Consider the following 27,356-nt stretch of genomic DNA (forward strand, 5'->3'; position numbering starts at 1 on the left):
CAGGGCCCAAGTTTGTGGGAACCCCCAGAACAGTTCCCTGAAGGGGTGAGGCGTTATCTGGGATTCTCAGAAGACACCGAGAGTGCAGAAAGGACTGTTGGTCATGTGGCCGTCCTTGCTGGCAGCACACACAGCAGGGTCATCCAGAACATGCAGCTCACCCACAATGTTCTGGCTCTGGCCAAGACGTCCATCTGGATAACTAGTTCTGTAACCAGCTGAGATCACACCACTGCCATTGTCCCGGGGAGAACTAAAGGAGTTAATTTTTTAGGTTCTCAAGAATCAGAAAATGTGGCTCAAAATAAGGTAGGTGTGCAATTGGGGCAGGATGTCCCAGGAAAGATCTCCAAATCTCTGTGTTCATATATATTAAGCCTATCTATCCTTTTGCAATAGACATGCCCTTTTAGTGACATCCAAGCCAGCTGCAAAGTGACTGCTTTAACAATCACGTGGGTCATCTGCAAATTAAGTTTGATCTTTATTTTGGAAAACTTATTATAAAAATTCTATGATAAAATTCAAAATTCATTCACATTATCATAAGATATTTCATCCTTACATTTCATATTTGAAATAGGAAGAATATTTGACTCTACATAAAATGTCAAATGTTATACATTTTTAAATGGTTGTAAAAATGGCTTTAAATTTTATATCACCTACTTGTGCAAAATAATTCTTAAGAATGCAGAAAGAATTATTAAGAACTCAGAAAGATCACTGTTAAAGACTTTTAATCAAAAGCTTCATTAACCATTTCAAACTGATATGAAATGGTAATGTTCACAGAAGCAAGCTCAAACAATATTATCATTAAAATTTTTGAGCAGAAATTAATTAAATTTTATATAAATTCACTAATTAGCATTTTTGGTTTTGTTTTTACAGCATAATGACCTACAATATAAAGGAAATACAATGCACTTTTCAAACCAAACCCCATCAACCATCAAATCAAAATACTTAAAATATATAAAATTATATATATATAAGGTGATTTTTTTGTAGAGAATGATATCATGTAACTAAAGAATAACTGGAACAAGTCACTGCTGCCCAGTTTCTCCTCTTCTTTTTATCATGCTGAAGATCAATGCAAGTTAATTTGAACAAGGCTCAGAACATATCACTGATAGCCATATAGGTGCTGCAGAGGGGAGAGGATAAAACTGAAATGGGCTGGTCTTTCACAAAGAACTGCAAATGGGCATTGCCACCACCCACCAATGCAATTGATGATCTTTGTAGCTTATTCAGAACAACCTTTTACAGCAAAGTTTTTGTGATGGTTAATTTTACATGTCAACTTGACTGAGCTGATGGATGCCCAGAGAGCTGGTAAAATATTATTTCTGGGTGTGTCTGTGGGTGAGTCCAAAAGAGATGAACATTTGAATCCATAGACTGGGTAAAGAAAGTCACCCTCACCATGTGGGTGAAACATCACCTCATCTGTTAATGGCCTAAAACAGAATCAAGAAGATGGGGGGAGGTCCAATTCACTTTCTCTGCTTGAGCTGGGATATCCACTTTGTCCTGCCCTCTGCCATCGGGAATCCTGATTCTTGGGTCTTCAGATTCAGACTAGGGCTTATACCATTGGTTCCCCCTGCTTGTCAGGGCTTCAGGTATTGGCTAGAAACCTATCACTGGGTTTTCTGAGTCTCCAGCTTGCAGATGGCAGACTGTGGGACTTCTCAGTCTCTGTAACTCATGAGCCAATCTCTCGTAATAAATATATTTCTATATGTCTGTATACGTTGTATTGGTTCTGTTTTTCTGGAGAACCTTAATAAGGTTCTGTAATTGATGTGGCTGACCTAGTGGACCCACTTGGGCACCAGCCCAGGTGGAGTTGACAATCATCAGAGTGTCTGCAATACTTGGAGACAGACATCCTTCACTAGAGACTGCAGAGTAGGCACCTGCCATTTTACTTGTGGACTGGGAATGGTTTCCCTCTCATTTTACATACTTGTTCTTTGTCATAAGTCATGTTCTGTGTATTCAGACCATGAGTTTCAAGAGAAGGAGCTGTTTCACCAACATCTAATAGGTGCACAATAAACATGTATGGATAAACAAATTAATGGGACAATAGATTTCATCCATTCTAGTAAAAAGAGTAACTCCCTAACTGGCATCCAAGCTGGAAATGAATTCCCCACCACGACCAATATTTGGCAGAAACATGAAAACTTTGACAAATTCTTGTGTAACACCCAAGGAACGCCAAGCTGCCATGCGTTCATCCATGCACACATTACATGGTAGGCACCACAACAAGCATTCTCCTCATGGGTAGCAAATGACAGAAAGTGAGGAGACAGCTTCTGCCCTTTACTTCACCTTGACTGCAAAGCCTGAATTCCCAATCTGCCTTCGCTTTTCCACCCACTATAGTTCTGGGTAAACAATGATACACCGTGTAAGAAAAAGATCCAGTATAATTTGGAGACTGTGGGCCTCGGTGTTTCTTGACTAAGAGAACCGCATCCTAAGCTCTCTGGGGGCTTCCATTGTTTTAACGGCTTCTATTTTTTCATTTCTCCCCCTGCCCCATTAGCCCCTAATATAATATAAAGAAAGGACACTCCCAATATGTGATGGAGTCAAACTATCTGCCTAAAACAAAAAAGTGCGGGAAACAAACATCAGTTGAATCAGTAGGGAATTCCAGGAGGCTGTCCTTGCAGCTCTTACGAGTGGACAAAGGTGGCCCCCATCCTCTCAGGAGGTCTCCAGACTAGAGATGCTTCAAAGCAAATTCCCAAAACTCTGTCTTACAGGATAATATCTCTTAAAGGAGATAAAAGTCACCCCCACCCCCGCCGCTCTTTATACCTTTTGACAGTATTTTGGAAACAGCATGGGAAGTGACTCGCAGCTGAAAACCCATTTGCAGCATCACTGGGCCACTAAGGCAGCCCATTCCCAGCAGGCTTATTTGGAAAAATACGGCTTTACGTTTAACCTGGTGAGCTGCATGCTTCTAATAACATCCGGCAGTCCATAGCCGATTTTGAATATGCCCCGGGTTCCGAGTGGATCATGGAACTAAATCATCTCTTATTCCAGCCTGCTCATTTTGAACCGACTCATTTTACAGTGTGGTTAGCATAGCCTTTCCAGTTAAGGATGATTGCTCAAAGCACTTAGGGCAATGTTGTCTTAGCACAGCATCTAGAGTGAGGCAGTTGACACAAATTGCATCATATGCTGCTTGAGATTTAGTGTTGTTACTGCCAGGAGAATATTTTTGCAAAGGTTACTGATGTATAACAAAATAAAACATGCACCAAAACCAAACCCTCAATCAGCTTTCCTCTTTACTCCAAGATTCCAATTATATCACTTCCCTTAAATGTAGGCTACTAACCAAAAAGACAATCAACAAAATCTGTATTTCTTAATTAATATCAAAAACCTCTGGTATAATAACCAAGAAAATACTGTCCATTGTACAAATCCTTTGTTGCCAAAATAAAGACAATTGGCAGTTCTAAGATTTCATACCAAAAGTGCTATTTGTTTGTTTTATACTTCTTACTCTGTACTAAACCTGTTAATTGTAGAGTTCGAAAAACAATTGCAATGATTCATTTGTTCTCTCTGTATTCTGTACTGAAGGGAAAAAAAGGATAACAGAAAGAATAAAGTCACTATAAATATATGGAGGATATACCACCTATACTATAAGTGATCTCTGAGTAACAGAACATTCTGCTTTCATTTCCTGGAAGGATATTGTGCCGGAGGTCATAAACCTTAAAACTGCCCAATTAGATTTTATACCAAGCAATACAATTTAGCCTTCTGTGGATCCATGAACTCTGGCTCCCCATGAATTAAATGGGCCTGCAAATCACTACATACAAGATAACTTGCACAGTGTGTATATATTCCTATTAATTACTTCTCCGACGCTAATATAATTAAGAACTGGTCCTAATATGTTGGGTCCTTATTTTAATTGCAGTTCTACATCCTCTAATAATCTCAAAGAAAGCCCCTTTTGAGCTTATCTGGCTTAATGATCAGAACTTTCCTTTCTGTTTCTACAATTTCCATTTTAATTGCCCTGCTCTTTACAGGTCTAATTTTAGATGTAGTTGTAGTTAGGCATGGTTTTGGTGAGAGACGGTTTTTCTCTTCTAGAGAGACCCACCTATTCACTGTTTTTCTCAGTGGGTATGTGGGAAGGATTCAAACAAAACAGATGCAACCAAGAATAAAGAGATTTCAGTTGTTGTCATAAATTGTCATCATTAGTATGTTGATTACCTGTTACCTATAGTCATTTAATTGCACTGCTGGATATGACATAATAGTCTTCCAAAAGTGGTTAAGTGGGCCAGGAGGGCAATATACTGAACAGCTTAGGTCTTTCTTCCAGGTCTGGGGTCATCAGGATCATCATATCTTCCCAGACTGTGGCCTCCTTCAGGTGAGGAGTGAACATCAGAGAATCCACAAAAAGAAAAATATGCCACTAAAAAGGGAAATTTTCTCACCTCCAAACCATGATTGTGGTATATCTCTTTTTCTTTACTTTCTTTGAAAAGACAGCCTCCCAAACTTTCCAATGAGTAGGCTTAAATGGGTCAGTGAGTCTGTTCTGTTGAGATAACCTCTCAAACATTGGAAAACTATTCAATTTAACCCAAACCATCGAAGCTTCTAAAGTAACCTAAGCATACAAACACTCCTCTGGGAAGGTAAGTATTTCTAGTTCAAATTTCAGCCTTAAAAAGAATATATAGAGTAAAAGAAAAAAATCACTGATGATGGGGGAATAAATCCACAAATTTTTTTAAGATTATTAGTTTGGTATTAAATGAATTAAGACTAATTCTGGGACCAGTCTGATATTTTCTTTAAATCTTGTTTTCAAATCTTGCAAGATAACGTTTTGAAACAGTTTTTTTAAAAGAGCTAAAAAAATAAATCCCAAAAACTTAGAGAGCAATAATATAGAAAGGATTATGTATGTGAGATTGTATGAAACCAGAACCTTAACATGAATATTCAAGATGATCCAGCGAAGACTAAATGAAAGGTATAAATGCATGCCACAAAATAGGCGAACTTGAAAACATTACACCACGTGAAAGAAGCCAGTCACAAAAGACAACATTTTAAGTGACTCCATTTATAGAAAATGTCCAGAATAGACAAAGGCATAGAAATAGAAAGTGAATTAGTGTTGCAGGGTCTGGATGGGTGTTGGGATGACAAAGGGGAACAACAGCTAATGAGCACAGGATTTCTTCTCAGGGTGATGGAAATGTTCTAAAATTGATTATTGTGATGGAGGCACAACTCTGCAGATACATTAAAAGCCATCGAATGGTACACCTAAAATGGGTGAATCACATGGTGTGCAAAATATGTATCAGTAAATCCGTGATGTTAAAAAAAAACACAAAATTCAGCATGCTAATGTCTACATAAATAAAGATAAAAATCACCCTGTATCAGGAATCTTGACAATCACGGACAATGAATTTTCTTTTAAAACATTCCTAAGTTGGTCACACAGACCAGAATCACCAACATTTAGAATCTGTCTTTCAAAAAAGAGGTAAACATCTTATACACTATCTCAGGAAGGGTAAAGTTGGACAGTGGAAAAATTCACCTATATCATGAGGCCAAATTCTTCCCTATTCTACCAAAAGGGGCTATGGATCTGCTGCCACAAAGGGAAAAGGGCTATTCAGCATCCACATTAGATCATCCACTTGATCAGTCTGTCCATTCAGATGGACCAAACCACTAAGCTACTGCTCGCCTCTCTGGCTAGCTCTATGACCCTCAATACCAATTTGTCCGTATGTCCTCAGACACAGTGTACACACACATCCTAGCCAAGTGTTGTGTGGACATCCCCTGCCCATCTCACTGTATCTATAAAAACAGAGATTCACAATTCAACACCCAACTGAAATAAACCTAAATAAAGAATTCTAAGTGACCAGTTTTTCACTTATGGCACAGAGAACTGTCTCTAAAAACACAAAACAAAATTAAATAAAGCACTCGTGAACAGAGCCAGAGGCTGGTTTTACCAGTCGGCCCCCAACCCTACATAGGCTGCAAGTGACAGAAGTCAGTTTCATTCCTTTTGACAAATTCTGCAGGCATCATCCATTTCATTTACAAGCTAGGGAAGCCAGGTCACAGAGGGCCTGAGCAATGAATTCACAGCTTTATGAAACTAGAAATTAAGGCTCCTATCTCAACCTTTTTAAACAAGAAGACAATTTGTAAAGGCACTCGGATCATGCCTACATGTTTACCATACTTTAATTTGGGGGCGGGGGATTTCTATAAATCCAATAATGGATTTAAAAATAGATGAAGAGGGGGGCACCTCTGTGGCTCAGTCATTAAGCGTCTGCCTTCGGCTCAGGTCATGGTCCCAGGGTCCTGGGATCGAGCCCCACATCGGGCTCCCTGCTCCACAGGAAGCCTGCTTCTCCCTCTCCCACTCCCCCTGCTTGTGTTCCTTCTCTCGCTGTGTCTCTCTCTGTCAAATAAATAAATAAAAGCTTTTAAAAAAAATAAAAATAGATGATGAAACAGAGGGGATGAATAGATAGCTGATGATGATAGACAGATGATGATGATAGACAGATAGATGATAGATAGATGGACAAATAAATAAATCAAGACTTGAAAAAAGCATATTAAGGGTGAAATTCAAGATCAGTTGAAAGTCAACCAAAGCCAGGGCTGCTCATGTCTCTGACTTCTGGGGAAAAGAGGTATGTGTCAAAGACATTACATGTCAAATGTACTAGTGCCCATCAAACCTTTCTTAGCAATAAGGGAATATTCACCATTGACTTAGACTAAGTCACTTGTCTGGTGATCCTGGCAGCAAACGTCAGAAAATGTTGCCCTTCACTTTATCTGTTACTGACACTTGACCAGAGCGTTTTTCTTTCTTCACCAGAGAAAAGAGAAAGTCAACTTAGTGGAGGAGGTGGGGCTGTCAGAAGGATGATGGGAAAACACACACATTTTGAAAATGAGGGACTGCCCGCACTGAGTCCATACACTCCCTGTTCCGAACACTTGGGACAGGTTATTATTATCCTAGCATGATTCACAGAGAGCTCACTCCTTCTGCTAGCATGGAAACAAGCTGAAAGTCTATGACATCCCATCCAAGCACATATCTAGCCCTGCCCACCCAGGGGTCTCACTGCTGTCTGAAAGAGCATCCCTTCTTTGGCCTGAAAGATGCAACCAGCAAGCTTTTTGGAGAGGAAGGAGAATGGGAGTTTTGATTGTCATTGAGTGGGGCTAAATTTTGCAGCTGTCCCCATGGTACAGAGTGGGGACAGAAGGAATTAGAGATTCCACTCCAATGCAGTCTTTGGGAATTTAGGAAGATGGGGAAAATATGTAGAGGATGCACGATTTTCCATGGAGAAGGACAGGGACAATGCCCATATACCCTAAACTGTATTTCCCCAATAAACATCAGTGTCAAACAACTAAGAGAGAGAGCATTTGCCACTGGAGCTCGGAGAGAGCCCCGCCTGTGGGGTGCAAGAGCAGGAAATGTCAATTGTCTTGAAGGCTGTGAATGATTCCATTAGATAAACAAGGGTACCCCGGGTTGAGGGCACAAGCTGAGTGAAATGTGCATTTGGAAAAGAATGAGCCTGTCAGTCCGACCCCACCAGAAAGGCTGTGTTCTCCACTATACTCTGTCCTCTCAGCTGGAAGGGAGACAGGAGAGGAAAAGTGAGGGGACAGTTAGGATGTTGGTTTTCAGGATTAACGAGAGTGTGCTCACTCGGACAGAGCCAACAGTAATGGCCTCGTGTCCCTGCAATGCACTCAGGCCAGGAGCATCATTTCTATAAGAGATCCCTTTGTGTCATACACTACCGAGAGTTTCCCCCCACCCCATGATCACAGATTCTGCTTGCCACCTCTCCAGGTATTCTGAAAAGGACACAAAAGACCTAATTGGAAAAAGCTACAATTATTCTTGACATTTTAGAATGCACCTCTGCCATGTTCAGAATGTTCCATCATAGACTTTAAAATGTGAACTCATATAGGAGAAAGTCTGGACTGAAGTCTTCTTTTGAAATGAAAGCTCACCTGTATCCAAGTTTGCCTCAACTTAAAACAGATTTTGGCAACTAATTGGAAGGTCTTCATCTTACCCAAGTGAAAAGTATCAGTCACTCCTTTTAGCTTTATACTGGTTTATTGTTGATTGAAAAGAAGTGAAATTAGGAAATATAGTTTTTTTTTGGTTTTTTTTTTTGGTTAAGAGGCTAGAGGGAAATGTGTCACTCAGGTGAGCTCTAGGTGCAAGCTTATTAATGATTTATTTTCTTCTTTATACTTGTCTGCATTCTCCAATTTTTCTTTAACAAGCATTTGTTACTTTTATATTTAGAAAAAAATTGTCCAAAAAAGAAAGAAAAATATGACCATTAATCCTTAACTTGGCAAAGGAATGGAAATAAAACAGAAAGCCAAAATGCCCAAGTGTTAACAGTGATTGGCTTCAACAGGAAAGTGAGCATTGCCTTTTTCTTTTTTTCTTACAATTCTTCTATATCTTTCAAACTTTCTACAAAGAATAAGTATTTTTAATTAATAAATAGTTTGAGGAACAAAGAAAAATTGGAAAGAAAATGTTGTCTTATTTAATGTTAACTATCTGGAAATTAAAGTAAAAGACTGTAACTATTTAATTGGAAGAAAGCTGAGTGGGCAGGTCCCACAGAGCTTACTGGGGACAAAGGCAAGGACTCACGAGCACCTGCTTGTAGTCAGCCTTGGTGTTGGGCAGTTCTCAAGGTCACCTACAAAAGCTGTTCTCCAAAATATCTGTTCTTTCCTAAAGGAGCACCCACACCAGCCTGCTACTGTCTCTCAGGTTCTTGCTGTTAAAGTCATTTCTTCAGCTTCTAGAAATGTGTTCTCTGGAATCCCCCCCTCTGAAAATACCAGTGTCCTTGGAAGGGGACTAGCGGCCAGCAGCAAATCAGAGAAGTTGAATTTGCCATGGAGAGAACACAGATCTAGACTTCAAGGTCAGGGAGTAGTAGTAGTGGAATCTTGCACACAATCTTTAACTTCTTTTGAAATTGATTCCCTTTTCTAGAAAATGAAGGGGTGGACTTAGAATCCCTCATGGGTCTTCCTAGATCTAAATTGTGTTCAAGGCAGGCATGGAGGGAAAAAGAAAAATTCAGGAGCCTGGGAAATTGCTGAGGAGCGTGGTCAACACAAGAGAACTAGCCATGGTCATGAGTCCCCCCAAAGGAGATTATCCCCTCAAAGAAAAACTCTATTCTTTCAACAATTTTTTTCTGAGTTGGTCTTATTCCTGAGTCAAGAGCCTCGGTCTAATTTTCAATGTCAAGAGACCATAATATTATATGAGGTTTTTTTTAAGTGACTTATTTTCTAGAGGAACTACTGAGAGTGCTCCTTCTATCAGGATTCCTATAAAATGGAGATTTTAAAATATGTGGTTGTTCTCCCAAATGCTTACATGAGCGAGCTCCCAGCTCCCCGTCAGCTGATGGACAGAACAGGGTAATGGGGGGTTCTTTCTAACAACGAATTCATCAGAAATGAGAGTGAGCGGAAAACACACACCTAAATAGTGGGCTTTTCTGTGAGGAAAAAGGAAGGGTTTATTTATTCTCCTCTGTAGGAAACAAAGAAATTTATTAATGAGGAAGGAAAAAGGGAGTACCATTTTAAGAGGAATGAATCAAGGACAGGAAGAAAAAGAAAAAACAAGCACTTCCCTAGCGAATGACCTTATTATTTTAGAAGAAAAATATGTTCATGTTTTGAATGCATTTTATGCTGCTACACTATTATCTTTCTAGAGAACCAATTCGGATCACATTAAATGCATCAACATGCCATAAAATAAATCCTACAGCTTTTAGCGATGGACCACTCTCTCTTGGATTGCCACCCTGCCTCTCACTGCATGAATGGCTGCACATTGAGCCCCACAACGAAAGCTGATCTTGTTCCTAAAATTTAAAAATTTGCTTTTACCAATTCCTCCTTTTCATTATCAAGTTTCTGACCCTGATTCGTCACAGCCCCACTGGCTAGACTTCTCCCCAACTAGATTAACTGAATTGTAAAAATCGCTCAGTGGAAACTGAAAGCCTAAAATAAATTGAGATGATTCATTCTAGAGCCCCTTGCTATTTTCAGACTTTTGGACAGAATCGCTGACATTCAGAAGTAATAAATGAGCCTGACTTGACACCTTGATTTGTTAACTCAGAGAGGTCCACGGCCAGTCCCAGACTGGATTCATGTGGAGTTCAATGATGCAAAGGTGATTAAGAGGGAAAAGTTTGTCACATCACTTTTAGAGTTTTAGAAGCCAATTTCTCAAGTGTTTTTTGACATAGCTAGCCCAGCAATATTCTTAAAGGATTCCCAAAGCAGACTGCTAAGAATAATAGAATCAGTAACTCATATGGCTAGAAATTTTTAAATTTTTTTAATTAAAAAAAAAAAGGCAAGTCAACCATTCCTCTGGAACACTTGACCAGACAACTGAGCTATAAAGTCATGGTCAATCTTTAAAAGGTAAACAACTGACCAACCACTTAACAGGACATACTTTGAGTAGTTTTTCCAGCAGTGTTGGTGAACTTAGACTGTTTTGTCTGCACTATCCTTAGTGTTTTCACCTGACCAAGCTAAATATTTTTAAAATAGTCAAGCAAGGCCCAGGGCAAGGTGTTGGCCTCCAGGGACTAATTTACATAAGCAGTGATAGCCTGATAGACCATGGGTGTGATGGTAAGCCCTCAGTGATTCACCAGGGTGCCACCAAACCTGAAAGCCCAAACCTCAAAGTTCACAGAACTATTTCAATGCTACACTATGACAATGGAACAACCATCAGAAGAGAGAAGTACTGGAAAAAGAAATTTTTAACTTTTCCCTTTTCAAGTGATCTGTTTTTTTGTTGTTTTTTTTGTTTTGTTTTTTTGACATATATCCAAAATATACTATGAACCAAAACCTGGGTTGATTTTTCTCAGGCTAATAACAGCATAGACCCAGCTAACACCTATAGATTGCCTACATGTACCAGACACTCCTTTTAATAGTTTGTGTGTATTAACTCATTTAACCCAAGCCAACTACATCTGTCTTATTTCAACCAGATTCCAGTGCTAGGTTGATCATCAAGAGAAGTAGATAAAAGGATTCCTACCCTAGGCTATGGCCTTTAAAGGGCCTCAGACTGTCCCTCTTCCAGCCCTGTCCCTCCCCATACAGGCTATTGGGTCCCAAGAACCAAGAAAATATGCCCACTTGGAGCCCATACTCCCCCTCTAGACCACACTCCTGGTACCAAGACTATAGATTCTCTGCCAAAGCAGCATGGAGCCTGCTTCCCAAACCAGAACTTCCTCTTACCTGGGAGCAGATAGCTGTCGACTGGATGGGTTGAAATGGATGTGAAGAAATTAATTATTTAATTGATTGATTAGCATGCAAATCCTAGTACATGGGTTGTTTGGAATCTCTTCTGGTTATGAGAATTGATCTTTACCTCCTGATTCCACATCTGTCTCCTAAAAAGGTGAAGCTGTTAAATTCCAGTTAAGGTGTGTGATAAATCACACTACAGAAAAAGGAACTCAGTGGACACAGGCTTGTGACAGCGACATTTTCTTTGAGGGGGAGAGAAAAGGAGTCTAAATTCTTAACCACTTTTTAAGAGTGTTTAAAAGCTCCCTTTTCTGAGAGGGTCCCTCTTCCAATAAAAGTTAACTTTGCTTTTCAAAAAAAATATGCCCAGCCTTCTCAGTTAGCAGACAGAATATTAACCGAATACCCAAATACCTTTCCATCCTTTGGCCTCCTGTGGTAGACGCAATAGTTTATGTCCTAGTTATTTCAGCCAGGGCCTTCCTGATTGTTTTATGACTTAATTACAGTGATTACATCATGTTTTTAGACTATGCCAGCCCAGCACAGTGCAAGTTTTCTATCACACCCTGAATATAAGAATCAGTGGAATGTTTGCTGGATACAAAACCAACTAATAAGGCTGTGACCGTGAAGCAGTAAGCTTTTCCAAGAAGCCATATAAAATCATTACTGGAGGAGACTGTATCTCGTTCAGCCAGACTGGGTGTCTGCTTTTCAATCTGGAGACTTCAAATAGATCCAACAGTTCCCTTGGTCCTCATCTAAGGAAAGCTCAGAGGCCAGGACCCCTTGTTTGTTCTCATCACTATGAGAGGCAGCAGCAATCTAGGGGGAGAAAATGCCAGAAGACTCTCATGTAACTAGCTGTACTCAAAAATAAAAATGGGATTTTTTTTTTTTCTTTCTGGGATTTGCTTCAAACGTTGCAGGCAACCAGCCAGTTTATATGAGCACAAGCCTAGGCCCAGATTCAAGCACAGCCCGGTCTCATGTCGCTGGGTTGACTGCGCAAGCATGTTTTTGAACAGAGCTTCTCAACAGAGGATGAGTTGACAGCCCAGGGGACATTTGGCAATGTCTAGAGACATTTTTGCTGGTCACAGCTCAGAAAATGAGGAAAGGATGACACTGCTATCTTGTAAAGAGTCTGCAGTGCACACAAGAGCTCCTCACAACAATGGACCATCCGTCCTCACACGCCAATAGTCCCAAAGCTGAGAAACGCTGTTTTAGAGGAACAAAGGTACAAGAAAAACAGCCACCAAATGCTGCTCACATTGAAATTTCAATGGTTTCTCCTCTCAGGTATCACTACCTGCACACAGCAAGAAACACTTAGATTGTTTATGGAGTCAGGCTAGGACCACAGAAATTAAACTTGTGGGTGGTACAGAACTCAAGTTAACTCTGTGTTGCTGTATATAACACCTTCCCCTATGGAGATCAACATGATTTTCAGAAACAGTTATTCCCCTGGGAGAGGAAACTGGGAGTCAGAGGGATCTTCATTTCACAGATGAGAAAACAGGGGGCTAAAAGAGGTTGTCATTTGCTCAAGGTTGTTCAGTGAATCAGGTTTAATGCTCAGGAAGCCAGGGAAGGCCAGACGTTGGAGAGAAGAATCCTGAAAGAATGTAAAAGGACAGAACAGGGCTCTCAGCTGGATACCATCTAAGTGACACATCGTTTCCACATCCCAAACCCCTGGTGTCAAGAAAAGCAGGGTTTTCTGTGATGGGCAGCTTACGGTTCTCCCTGGAATCATCAGCCCCAGAAGAGTCCCCTGCCCCTCCCCACCAGCCCAAGAGTCCTCACCTGACAAACCCAATTCCCAGTGCTCTTCTCCAGATGTTTATACTGTCAAATGATTTAATGGACTGCAGAGATGAGTTGGTCTGTTCGTTAAAATAGTAATCATAATGAAAAAGACAGACGACATCTGCCCTTATCCTCTGTCAGTCTGCCATATCTATGTACCTCCTTCCTATCAATCACCATACTATGCATTATGTAAATACCAAAGATGAAATGTCAGCCTATGTATCTAATTGTTCCTGTGTGCCATATGGGAATATGACTGGTGGGCCCTGCTGTTCCCCTTTACAACCAGCATTAATTGGCATCTTTGTTATCTAGCCATGGAGATTCTGTTTAGAATGGCTTTAAGGGAAACATGATTCAGGCTGATTCTTACTCAAAGGAAAAAAAAATGCAGAGAAATCTCAGAAACTTTATCATCCTACTAACATCTGATCAAAAACTTTCATGAACACAGTCATTTACTATATTTATTAATACAGGAATCCAAAAAGCCTAGAAATGATCATTTTTGAATTCTCCTCCCCCCCCCAAAAATAGGGACCCTATAGAAAGAGGTGAAGTATATTACAGATAACTGGGGAAAACAAAATGGAGGTGTCATTTTCTCCCTCTAATTCCTGGGATACCTGCATTTGTGCATGTTTAAGGATAAAATCATGAATGTCAGTATAAGAACAGACTTCAGAAGTCCTAGAAATTTAGAAATCTACTGGGGCACGAATCTACATAAGATATCTCCAATAACAAGATTTACGTCTCTGCTTTAGTACTTTCACTGAAGAGGCATTCACTGCTTAACAGGGTTCCACTCAGATGAAAGTAATTTAAAAGCATCAAAGAAACAAACCCTGAAATGTCCCAGTGTACTCACCATGGTTAGACGGTATTATCAAAAATTCCCTATTCATAAACTCCCCCGTCCAACTTTCTTAAAATGAAAATGATATTGAAACTACCTTCAAACCCCTATAGAAGTAATCAGTCTTGTCTTATTTGCAAATATACACGGTATATAAATTAACTTACTTTCATCATGGAGGACAAGGAATTTTTAACATATTCCATGTTGGGAGTAAAGATCTCCCCTACCCCAAAATATGCTCTGTCCTGTCCTCCCACCAAAAAAAAAAAAAAAAAAAAAAAAAATCTATGACTGCAGTGGTGAGTGGTAAGCTAATTGCCAACATAGAGCTCAGTCCTGAAAATTCCAAAGTTCTAGTTGGTTCCATATTCAAAATGACCCATATAAGGTACTAGGAAAAAATCCATATAAGGCCACTGTGGGAAATAAAGTCCCACAACTCATGAAATGAGATAAATAGCAAATGAGACTACCTGTGACATTTGCAATAAAAGTTATATTTTCTTACACAAGATAAACCGTTATCATCATGTATACACCTGGAGGTTCTCTCCTGCCCCACTGAAACACAACTACAGACGTGAGAAGAGTCGTCTCTGTTCTGTATTTATGCCGAAGGTTGGTAAGAAGTTACCATGTTGCCCCTAGGTTTTCTCTCCTTGCTTATCTGAAAAAGTGCAAGCAGACAGCACTGGGCTGCCGCTGCCACTGCCACCATGGAGCCAGCCCCTGGGAGGCCCGAGGGTCTGTGACCTCAGTGGGCAAGAGGTCAAAGTCACTTCCACTCCTCGAGGATCCTGGCCTTGGTCAGCCCGTGGACTACTGGGGTGGAAACAGGAAGCCATGCATGTGGTTCACAGCCCTCTTGCAAGAGCCATCCTGAAGGTCTCACCAAGGTCAGGTGACACTTCAGAATGGGAGACAAGCCAATTTGGGAGCAAGACTGGATCCAGTTTCCTTCAACATCACCACCAGTTCTTTGATAATGAAAGAATCCAACTAGGTGCAACTTATATTGACACATCCCACCTTACATGGGAAGACAGCAACTCCTGGGGAGAGCAGCTCCGTTCCAGAAAATCCCACAGCCTGTGCCAGACACCTGCATCATCAGCATGGTTGTGGGCCAATTCAAGGTCGATGAAGACCCCATTATGGGGTTCCACCACATGTTCCAATTAAAGAATGTCAACGATGCCTGGGTTTGCAACAATGACATGTTCAGGCTTGCCCTGCACAACTTCAGCTGACCTCCTCCCAGCTGGGTGCTCTTCCCATTTCCTCCCCCCTCCACTTCCCGACACTATTCACACTTGTGCAGATGCTCCAAATACCACCCACAACGGAGGGTTGCAGTGGGAGTGGGCACAGCGCACACTACCCAGGTATCATGCGTGATGACTGCATGCTGGACCAGTTGCATCTGACAGAAGCTGGCATTGTCCCAGCACATGCTTTGGGAAGACTTCAGTAACGCAAAAGGTTTTCTTCTTCTTCTTCTTCTTTTTGTAATCTACTGACAAGTTGCTCTAATAACCCCCCAAAAAAGGGAAAGAGAAAGCAGCTGCCTCACCACCCAGATATTGATTTGTTCAGATGTTTCAATGCCTCATGATACAATAAAACCATGAAAATTTTCTCTAAAAAAAGAAGAAGAAGAAGAGGAGGAGGAGGGAGGGAGGAAAGAAGGAAGGAAGGAAGGAAGGAAGGAAGGAAGGAAGGAAGGAAGGAAGGAAGGAAGGAAGGAAGGGAGGAAGGAAGGGTGGGAGGGAGGGAGGGAGGGAGACAGGAAGGAAGGAAGGAAAAAGTGCAAGCCATCCATTAGGGTTAAAGAGATAACATTAAGGAATGCAGCTGTACCGTTGTATAGTAGATTACTCTGGCCTGTGCTTAATCTAGGGCCTTGTTTAAAAGAGCTTTTTGATTTTAATTAAAATAAAATGGGCCCTGGAAGAAAACGCGTCTCCTCCAGCGAGGATTGTCTTCAGCTTGTTCTCTGTAATTTTGCCCATTGCACTGCTGGTTGTTGCTTTTTCCACAGCTCTTAAATGGTGTCTAAATTGACCAGCTCTGTTGCCAAGGAAACAGACAGGACAATGCTAATAGAAGCTACTTAGGACACACTGTGAAAAGCTTAGAAATAAAATTGTTTGACATGAAAGGCACTGTGTCAGCAGCCAGGCAACTCTGTTAAAGGCTGCTCTAAGCAGAAGATGGTTGTATGTCTCCCCCTACTCTTTCCCCGCAAAATCTCTCCTAGAAAATGGATTCTGTCCTAGGAGCTTGGATGGCTTTTTCCTATCAGAATCACTTTGTTTTTCTGACTCGAAGTAGAGAAAAATCTTCATGTTGTGGATCTGAAGTACCCAGAATAGACTTCAATTTATACCCATGGAAATAAGCTGCTTTTTTTTTTCTTCTTTCTAGCAACAAAGTCCCTTCCCCTCATGAATAAATTGCAAATAGTCTTCTGAATTTTCTAAGATTGTTAATTAAAACCCACTTGATTTAAGCTGCTTCTTCCATTTTGCACTCACAAACCATAAATTATGGAGGAGGTCAAAGAATGAATGGCAATTTGACATGAAGAGGTTGATTTATTGCTTCAGAAGGAGTTTTATACCAGATGTGGCAGGAGTCATAAATTAAATGCTAAATGTTATGTATTATTATGCTTTCAGGAATATAAATGTGTCTAAAATGCTATGCAGGTGGAATGATAAAAATATGAATCTACTCTCCTGGCAATTTTAAAAGGCCCTTTAAAGCTGTCAAAAAGAAAGTAAGCTGAAAAACAATCTAGATGAGCCCCTCAGATGCCTTTCACAGCATGCCCCTGGTTTATAAAAGTAACCCTTTCCTGTAATACGCTGGACATTGGCTTCTGCTGGCTTGGGTGGGGAGAAGAGATAAAGAATTCTTTCATCTAAAATGAGAGAGAGAGAGTGAGAAAGAAAGAAAAAAGATTCAGGGAGCTCTGTGCTGCCGAGACATCAGGACATGCATCCAAATCATTATTCCTCCTCCACTCCTCTGCAGATGACCATAATTTAATTTATCCAACCTCATTTGAAAGCCAATCTGGACAGGATTGAACTTGCCTCACTTTACCTAGCTGCTGCCGTGGCTGGAATTATTGGGCTTAAAGTGTAACAACAGGACAAGTTCAGGTACATGAAAGCTTGGAGCTGCAAATAACGGCAGGAGGAAAATTCACCAGGGGGCAGGAGTTGTAAATGGAAGGACTCTGCTCTGAGTGGCAGTCAGTCCATTCTGACCCGCAGCCAGGTGCCAGAAGCGAAGGTAAGGGCTGATCATCAGTTCATGCCTGGGATGAGAGTACGTCAGACACAAATGCAGAAAAGGTGATCTCACTCCAGCTGCCCTTATCCGAGCACCCACCCGTGCTTCTCTCCTAATTCCCTATCCCTCCAAGGTCCGGACACACACTGTCTAATTCATTCAAGATTTCCACCGAGATGTCCCACTCAAGCATGCTTTCTCCAGGTTTGAAAATCAACTCCCCATCTAGTGGGTACACTAGCCCTCCGAGGTGTAAACACACAGTTGCGTCCTTGACACAAGAGTCTGATCCACCATGGTTTCTCACTAGATGCCCGTGAGAAACATGAACCAGCTGCATCATGATGGAGACGCAAAGGCACACACAGACAGGAGGACATGTGCTGAAGGACACTGTGAAGAAAAGAAAGGGTCTCACCAGCATTTAGTGCTCTGAAGAAGGTTGCCAGATTTAGCCAATAAAAATATAGGACACCTAGTTAAATCTGAATTTCAGGGGGAAAAATGACTAAGTTTTAGTATCCCAAGGATTGCCTGGGATAGACTTATACTTTAAAAAAAGTACTCATTGTTTACCTAATATAAATTTAGCTGAGGGGCGCCTGGGTGGCTCAGTCGGTTAATCGGCTGCTTTAGGCTCAGGTCATGTTCCCAGGGTCCTGGGATCAAGCCCCAGATTGGGGTTCCTGCTTGGCGGGGAGCCTGCTTCTCCCTCTCCCTCTGCCTGCCACTCTGCCTACTTGTGCTCTCTATCTCTCTGTCAAATAAATAAAATCTTTTAAAAAAAAGGTAAAAATAAAAATAAATTTAGCTGAGTGTGCTGTATTTTATCTGGCAACTCTGGTTCAAAGGTGATACGAATTAACTTAAGGTGATCGCTAAACTGTAACAGCAAAAGTTAGCAGCATCTCAATAAAGAAAGTCTCCATTCCATGGCCATTAGTCAGCCATCACACTAGTGTGAGTCTTCTTTTCCAAAGAGAACAGTGATTCTAATAATTCCTACCACCAAATCAACCAGATCATGGCTCGGGAATAGTGTAGGAAAACTAAATCGAAACTTAAGAAAATGTGCAAAGACTCCAGGGAGACAAAGAAAAGGTACTTTGATCATAAGATTTCCAGATGGCCATGACATCCTTCTGCCACTGATCAACACAGGAGTAAATTACCAGACATGAAAGTCACAACGCCACGTGGGGCAGGAAACATAAAGGCAGCCCCTCTCAGCCTGTGTCCCGGTATCTTTTCTCACCATCTCAAATAGAGGTCATTATGACAGACCTTGTCCAGCTGAGAGCTTTTTATTGATCCAAAAATAAAAGAAGGGGAACAATCCTATTCCATGTAAATAAGGCCATTTCACCAAGACCCAACAACAGCCACTTATGCCAAGAGAAACCTCTGGAAGCTAAGGAATGCCTACAAAAAACTTGACCAGATCTCATCCTTTTAGTGTCCCATTGAGAAAAAAATAAACTGCACTCTTAAAAGCTCCTCTCTGTTCTCAGTATTTAACAAAGAATTTCCATATGACCTGGCAATTCTAGTCCCAGGTAATACACACACACACACACACACACACACACACACACACACACACACACACAAACAAGAACTCAAACAGATATGTGTACCCTAGTGTTCATTGCAGCATTAACAACAGCCAAGAGGTAGAAGCAACCCAGGTGTCCATCAAGAGATGAATGGGTAATCCTTGAAAACATTATGTTAACTGAAAAAAGCCAGACACAAAAGGAGAGATGTTGTATGACACCACTTCTAGGAGGTATCTAGAATAGACAAATTCGTAGAAACAGAAAGTAGAGGTTACCAGGGACTGGGGGAAGGACAGTATGGGAGGGTTATTGCTTATTGGGTACAGAGTGTCTGTTTGGGATGATCAAAAGTTTCTGGAAGTAAGAGTGGTGATGGTTGCAAAAAAATTTTTAATAAATTATTATTATTTAAAAAAAGAGTGCCTCTGCCTTTGGCTGCCTCAGTACCCTAAAACCTTTTAGTACCAAAATTGAAAATAAACAAATCAATGATAAATTCACTTATATGGCTGCAAAAAGTGAACAAAATACTGAAAGGGCTTCTTGTTCCTCTTTCTAGATGTGCATTTTTCTTGACTATTTTCAGCTTTTAGATCAAAAGAACGTTTCTCATACTTTTCCCCAGCAATCTTAACCACAAAACTATGTTTTCTTCCCAAACAAAAATTGATAGGTAATTTTATTGAACATTTTCCATACAAAACAGAGTCGGCAATATTAGTGCATTTATTTGTTATTTATATCCACTCCCTTACTGTCTTACTCTTAACCATTTCAGAGTAACCAGTTAAGATGAGCAGGACAAATTTATTGATCGGTTCAGGTGTGGACAAGTGCAAAATGTAATGTGCCATCTCTCCAATGGGCTATTCGTGTTTTAAATTTTCATTCCAAAGAAAGAATCATTAATAGGGACTTATGTAATAAATAGTGGGCACCCAGTAAATGATTTAATTATAATGGTACATATATAAGATACTCCATCATAAAGAGGAGCATGGGGAAAAGGTAATAGGCAGCTCAACAAGCAGGCATAGCTAGGTACTGCTCAGTTCAGCAGCATACATAAAACTGCCTCTTAATTTTAGGAAGAATACCTAAGACAAGCTTTCTGATTCATTCCTGGTTCCCATCTCTGTACCTAATGGGCATTCTCAGATGCAGAGCCACCACCATACTTCTTCCATTCAACCCATTTCCTGACCTTTAATACGTAACTCCTCATGATTTCAAACAGTGGGAAGCAAACACACCCATCCCCACAACTTCATAGTTTAATTTTACGTTATGGTTGCAGCAGCCATCATAACCTTTGTAAGATTTGATGGTTTTCACACTGCTTAGAACTTGGGGAAAAGGACCTCTTTGGATGCAAAATTATACATGCTTTATATCTTAAGCATACACAGAACAGGCTGTGTTCTTATAATGCAGAAAATCTGTTATGAGAATTCTGATTAAAGAGAGTGAACACACCCATTTAACTCTTCTTCCTGCCAGATTATACTAAAACAACAGGAGAGGGAGTAAACATAATAATAGTAAGTTCAAATACAAGTGGAGAGAAGAAAACAAATGAAACTTTGGACAATGTAATGTAGAAAGAGGAGTTGTAACTCCTTTACTAGATCCAAGAAAATCTGAGTTGGGCCATCTTGCATGTGCACCTTGCATGCTCCACAATCCTAGGGCACTAATTGCATATGGTGCCCTCCACAACAGACCACCCACATGGGTGCAATGCACAGCCTTATAACCATATGTGAGGCTCCAAAGTTCAATCCTAAACTGGCAGTGGGAAAAGCTGAGAATTAACCTGATTTCAACACAAAATACTAAAAGGGTAGGAATCAGTGGTGCGAGGCAACTCTGGAAGCAGGGACAAAGATGGGGCTAATAATAGGAGGATAGCTGAAAATTAATTTAACAATTCATCCCCTTCACTACTAGGAAGTTGGAGGTATAGTCTATGGGAAAGGTAGAACAGAGGTCCAGTGGGCTGGATGGCACCAAACACAGCTAAGAATGGGGATATGATGCTTAGAGGGATTGCATGAGTGTGTACAGACTGAATACGGAAATTCCTCGTCTTCTTTTCCAGTTCAGATTTCATAATTCATGCAGCTAGTTCTATACCCTCTAGCAAGAAACTGGAAGAACATTCCCTGGGAAATCTGACCATCCCGATAGGAAAAATTTTTGAATAATTTAAACATAGTGGCATAAGGGATCCAAAATGTTACACAGGCAGATAACCCTACTGTGACAGCCCACAAGCCCCACCGATGTACAGATAGCTCCTATCAACTTTTTGTTTCCCTGCTCTTAAATAAGTAATAATCCTCAGATGTCTGAGGAAATCACCTAAGGTGAGACACTGAGGCAAATACAGCAAATAAAAAATCAATTTGAAGGAAACAGAGACTATACCCTGGGAAGTAACCTCTAAGTCTTTGGAATGTCCTGCCTGATAAAAGTGTCTTTGTTTACCTGGAGGTCCTGGACCACACCAGAGACTCAAATGTGATTCATGGTAGGGGTTTGGGTAATGCACTGTCCGCTGGACCTCCAGAGGGCCTGGAGACTGAAGTCAGCTGTGTGGGCAGTTGATGTGTCTGTGTGACTGAGCTCCAAGAGAAATTCTGGACACAAAGGCTGGGTGAGCTTCCCTGGCTGGCAACACTTTCTGTGATGTGTCACACACTGTTGCCAAGAGTCGTGAACACTGTCCACGAATCTGAGAGAAGACAACTGGAAACTCTGTGCTTGGCACTTTCCTGGACTTTCCATGTGTCTCTTCCCGTGGCTGACTTTAATCTGTATCCATCCACTATAATAAACCGTAACTATGAGAATAATCGCTTTCAGTGAGTTCTGTGAGTCCTTTTCACAAAGTATGAACCCTGAAGTTGGTCTTGTGAACACTGAGCTTGAAGTTGGTGTCAGAAGTGCAGAAGGTCTTATGGTGCTTGGGTGACACAGTTGGTTAAGTGTCTGACTCTTGGTTTCGGCTCAGGTCCTGGTTTCAGGGTCGTGAGATCAAGCCTCACGTCTGGCTCTGTGCTCAGTACAGAGTTTGCGTGAGATGCTTTCTTCCTCTTCCCCTCCCCACCTCTCTCTCTAAAGTAAATAAATCTTTTTTTAAAACAAAGAAGTACAAAAGGTCTTGCCTAAGTCCCCAACCTTACACGGGAAGAATACGTTTTTGAAAAACCCTGTTATTAATCCTTTAGAGAGATAAAAATTTGATATTATACCCATGAAAGGGGAGAAAGATGCTATGAAAGGAAGTATTCAGAGAACATAAAATATGCTTTTTCAATGGGTATTAAAAACAGTAGGTGAAAAATTAAAGAGATTAAGTTGTGGAAATTTCCCAAAAAGTAAAGCAAAAACACAAAGACTGAAAAAATATAAGAGAAAAAGAAAATAAGAAAAGTAAAGGATCCAACATCTAAATAAGAATACTAGAAGGAGAGACGGGGGTTGTGGGGGGAGGGGGAGAGTAATCATCAAAGTTGTAATTAAATAAAATCTCCCAGAAGTGGAAGACATACATTCTCAGACTGAAAGGGCCACCTAAGTAAATAAACAAGTACCGGAAAAAGACTGAAAATAGTGCTATCACTATGAAATGTCAGAACATCAGAGACAAAGAAAAGATCCCACAAACATTCAGAGAGAAAAAAAGTAGGTTTCATTCAAAGGATTTAAAAAACAACAGTTGTAAGAAGCCAGTGGATCAACACCTTTAAATTTCTGAGGGAAACAGGCTTCCACCAGCCAATAGGCAATTTAACCATCAAACACATCATGACAGTAAATGATTAAAACAAATTCACTATAAAAAAAGTCATTAGTTCATAATGACACTTAAAAAAAGAAGAAAGAAAGAGATAAACAAAATTCATGTGACAACAGAAGAGGTTTCCAAGGCACCACTCATTACTACTCTGAAATTAAATGTGAAAAATTATCTTAGCCTTCTAGTATAAACTGTACAGCCAACCTAAATAAGGTAGAATCATTCCATCTGAAGATTTCCAGCAATATATGAATAGGAATGACAGAAATATCACCATCATGTAACTTCCATAATAAGATCACTGATTTAGATGATCATCATTAACTGATATTAAAACAACAGGTGAGGGGGAAATAGGGAGAAGTTGATAAAAGGGTACAGACTTTCAGCGATGAGATGAATAAGGTCTAAGGATCTAATGTATAACATGGTGACTTCAGTTGATAACAAGGTATTATCTAATTAAAATTTGCTAAAAGGGTAGAAAACTTAAATGTTCTCAGCAAAACAAAAACAAAAACAAAACTATGGGTGAAAAATTGTGTGGAGAACATTACAAAGAAGAGACCAAGCTATCACTACTTGAACCACTGTTCTAGCTTAGAATAACTAAAAGTGAGAGACTCTTACCACCTATGGAGCATTCTTGGGAAAACAACAGAATCTAATGAAGGCTTTAGGCCCACCTTTGGTCCACAAGAAATATGGAAATAGAGAGACAAGTTAGCCTACAACGAGGAGGCAACCAGCCAAATCCAGAACATGGGGCATTCGCATTACTTCAATAAGCCAAGGGCACTGGGAAAGGGAGGGATAGCGATACAGCAGAAGATTTGGGGGCTTAAAATATTCAGAAACATAACCACCAAATACAACGGGTAGAAATTCTTTGGATCTTGAACCAAACAAAGTATCTATAAAAGATATTTATAGGGGCATCTGGGTGGCTCAGTTGGTTGAGCTTCTGGCTCTTGATTTCTGCTCCGGTGGTGATCTCTGGGTTCTGGGATTGAGTCCCATGTCGGGCTCCATGTTCAGCATGGAGTCTGCTTAGGATTCTCTCTCTCTCCCTCTCCCTCTGCCCCTCTCCCCCACTCATATGCTCATTCTCTCTAAATAAATAAATCTTTTTTTAAAAAGGGTATTTATAATCAGAGAAAACAGAATATGGACTTGTTTTTTGGGCAATATAAAGGAATTAATGTTAATTTTGTTAAGTGTAATAATGGCATTTTGGTTATGCAAGAAACTACTCTTTATTGTGAACATTCATTCTGAATAAACTAGAGGTGAAATGAGATGATGTCTGAAACTCGTTTGAAAATGCTCCAGCAAAACAAACAAGTAGGTAGGTGGAGGGACAGGTGAAATAAATAGGCAAAATACTGATAGGTATTGAGGCTGGTAGTGGTGGGAGGAGTACATGGAATTTCTCTGAATTCTGCTTTTGTACATATTCAGAAATTTTGATAATGTTTTCTAAAATTCTGAAAGAAAATTCTTTCCAACTGAAAATTCTAACCTGACCAAATTTTAATTAAGTACAACAATAAAATAAAATCATTTTCAAACATGCACGATAGCAGATAACTCATCTTTCATATAATATTTTTACTTTTCTCAGAAAGCTCCTCAGGAGAGTATACTAAATCATAATGAGAGAATAAATTGGTAAACGGGAGACCTCTGAGGTGAAAGAGAAGGTAAAAGAGAAGTGATATAGAATAGAGAGAGATCAATCCAGATAGGAGCTTGCCGGTGGGCTCTCAAAGTTTCTTCCAGAACACAACTGAAGAATACTGGGTGGAAAGCACATATCTAGCACAGATGTACACTGGTACGGGAGAACATGGGGTGGAATTGGTGCTAAATCCCAAGGAAATTAAGCAAATGTATTTTTTTTATTTTTTAATTTTTTTATTGTTATGTTAATCACCATATATTACATCATTAGTTTTTGATGCAGTGTTCCATGATTCATTGTTTGTTCATAACACCCAGTGCTCCATGCAGAACGTGCCCTCCTCAATACCCATCACCAGGCTAACCCATCCCCCTACACCCCTCCCCTCTAGAACCCTCAGTTTGTTTTTCAGAGTCCATCATCTCTCATGGTTCGTCTCCCCCTCTGACATACTCCCCTTTTCTTCCTCTCCGGTTATCTTCTTCTTTTTCTTTTTTCTTAAAATGTGTTGCGTTATTTGTTTCAGAAGTACAGATCTGTGATTCAACAGTCTTGCACAATTCACAGCGCTCACCGTAGCACATACCCTCCCCAATGTCTATCACCCAGCCACCCCATCCCTCCCACCCCCCACCACTCCAGTAACACTCAGTTTCTTTCCTGAGATTAAGAATTCCTCATATCAGTGAGGTCATGTGATACATGTCTTTCTCTGATTGACTTCTTTCACTCAGCATAACACCCTCCAGTTCCATCCACGTCGTTGCAAATGGCAAGATCTCATTCCTTTTGATGGCTGCATAATATTCCATTGTGTATATATACCACCTCTTCTTTATCCATTCATCTCTCGATGGACATCTTGGCTCTTTCCACAGTTTGGCTATTGTGGACATTGCTGCTATAAACATTGGGGAACACGTACCCCTTTGGGTCCCTACATTTGTATCTTTGTGGTAAATACCCAGTAGTGCAATTGCTGGATCGAATGGTAGCTCATATTTCAACTGTTTGAGGAACCTCCATACTGTTTTCCAGAGTGGTTGCACCAGCTTGCATTCCCACCAACAGTGTAGGAGGGTTCCCCTTTCTCCACATCCCCGCCAATATCTGTCATTCCCTGACTTCTTAATTTTAGCCATTCTGACGGGTGTGAGGTGGTATCTCATTGAGGTTTTGATTTGGATTTCCCTGATGCCAAGTGATGTTGAGCACTTTTTCATGTGCTGTTGGCCATTTGGATGTCTTCCTTGGAGAAATGTCTGTTCGTGTCTTCTGCCCATTTCTTGATTGGATTATTTGTTCTTTGGGTGTTGAGTTTGATAAGTTCTTTATAGATTTTGGATACTAGCCCTTTATCTGATATGTCATTTGCAAATATTTTCTCCCATTCTGTCGGTTGTCTTTTGGTTTTGTGGACTGTTTCTTTTGCTGTGCAAAAGCTTTTTATCTTGATGAAATCCCAATAGTTCATTTTTGCCCTGGCTTCCCGTGCCTTTGGCGATGTTTCTAGGAAGAAGTTGCTGCGGCTAAGGTCGAAGAGGTTGCTACCTGTGTTCTCCTTTAGGATTTGGATGGACTCCTGTCTCACGTTTAGGTCTTTCAACCTTTTGGAGTCTATTTTTGTGTGTGGTGTAAGGAAATGGTCCAGTTTCATTCTTCTGCATGTGGCTGTCCAATTTTCCCAACACCATTTGTTGAAGAGACTGTCTTTTTGCCATTGGACATTCTTTCCTGCTTTGTCAAAAATAAGTTGACCATAGAGTTGAGGGTCCATTTCTGGGCTCTCGATTCTGTTCCATTGATCTATGTGTCTGTTTTTGTGCTAGTACCATACTGTCTTGATGATGACAGCTTTGTAATAGAGCTGGAAGTCTGGAATTGTGATGCCGCCAGCTTTGCTTTTCTTTTTCAGTATTCCTCTGGCTATTCTGGGTCTCTTCTGGTTCCATACAAATTTTAGGATTATTTGTTCCATTTCTTTGAAAAAAGTGGATGGTATTTTGATGGGGATTGCATTGAATGTGTAGATTGCTCTAGGTAGCATTGACATCTTCACAATGTTGATTCTCCCAATCCATGAGCATGGAACGTTTTTCCATTTCTTTGTGTCTTCTTCAATTTCTTTCATGAGTATTTTATAGTTTTCTGTGTACAGATCCTTTGCCTCCTTGGTTAGATTTATTCCTAGGTATCTAATGGTTTTGGGTGCAATTGTAAATGGGATAGACTCCTTGATTTGTCTCTCTTCTGTCTTGTTGTTGGTGTATAGGAATGCCACTGATTTCTGTGCATTGATTTTATATCCTGCTACTTGACTGAATTCCTGTATGAGTTCTAGCAGTTTTGGGGTGGAGTCTTTTCACTTTTCCACATACAGTATCATATCATCTGCAAAGAGTGAGAGTTTGACTTCCTCTTTGCTGATTTGGATGCCTTTGATTTCTTTTTGTTGTCTGATTGCTGTGGCTAGGACTTCTAATACTATGTTGAATAGCAGTGGTGAGAGTGGACATCCCTGCCGCGTTCCTGACCTTAGGGGAAAAGCTCTCAGTCTTTCCCCATTGAGAATGATATTCGCTGTAGGTTTTTCGTAGATGGCTTTTATGATATTGAGGTATGTACCCTCTATCCCTATACTCTGAAGAGTTTTGATCAAGAAAGGATGTTGTACTTTGTCAAATGCTTTTTCTGCATCTATTGAGAGGATCATATGATTCTTGTTCTTTCTTTTGTTAATGTATTGTATCACGTTGATTGATTTGCGGATGTTGAACCAGCCTTGCAGCCCAGGAATAAATCCCACTTGGTCATGGTGAATAATCCTTTTAATGTACTGTTGGA

The 27,356-nt window shown here is 40.4% G+C and overlaps 1 pseudogene; it reads left to right on the top strand.

Annotated features, from left to right (window-relative positions):
• The first annotated feature begins 15,075 nt into the window (after window positions 1-15,075).
• Window positions 15,076-15,411, top strand: LOC112838216 (nuclear transport factor 2 pseudogene; annotated as a pseudogene).
• The last annotated feature ends 11,945 nt before the right edge of the window (window positions 15,412-27,356 follow it).

This window comes from Callorhinus ursinus, unplaced genomic scaffold (genome assembly GCF_003265705.2).
Source record: "Callorhinus ursinus isolate GAN/ISIS: 27379988/994484 unplaced genomic scaffold, GSC_fseal_2.0 scaffold26, whole genome shotgun sequence".
Taxonomy (NCBI): domain Eukaryota; kingdom Metazoa; phylum Chordata; class Mammalia; order Carnivora; family Otariidae; genus Callorhinus; species Callorhinus ursinus.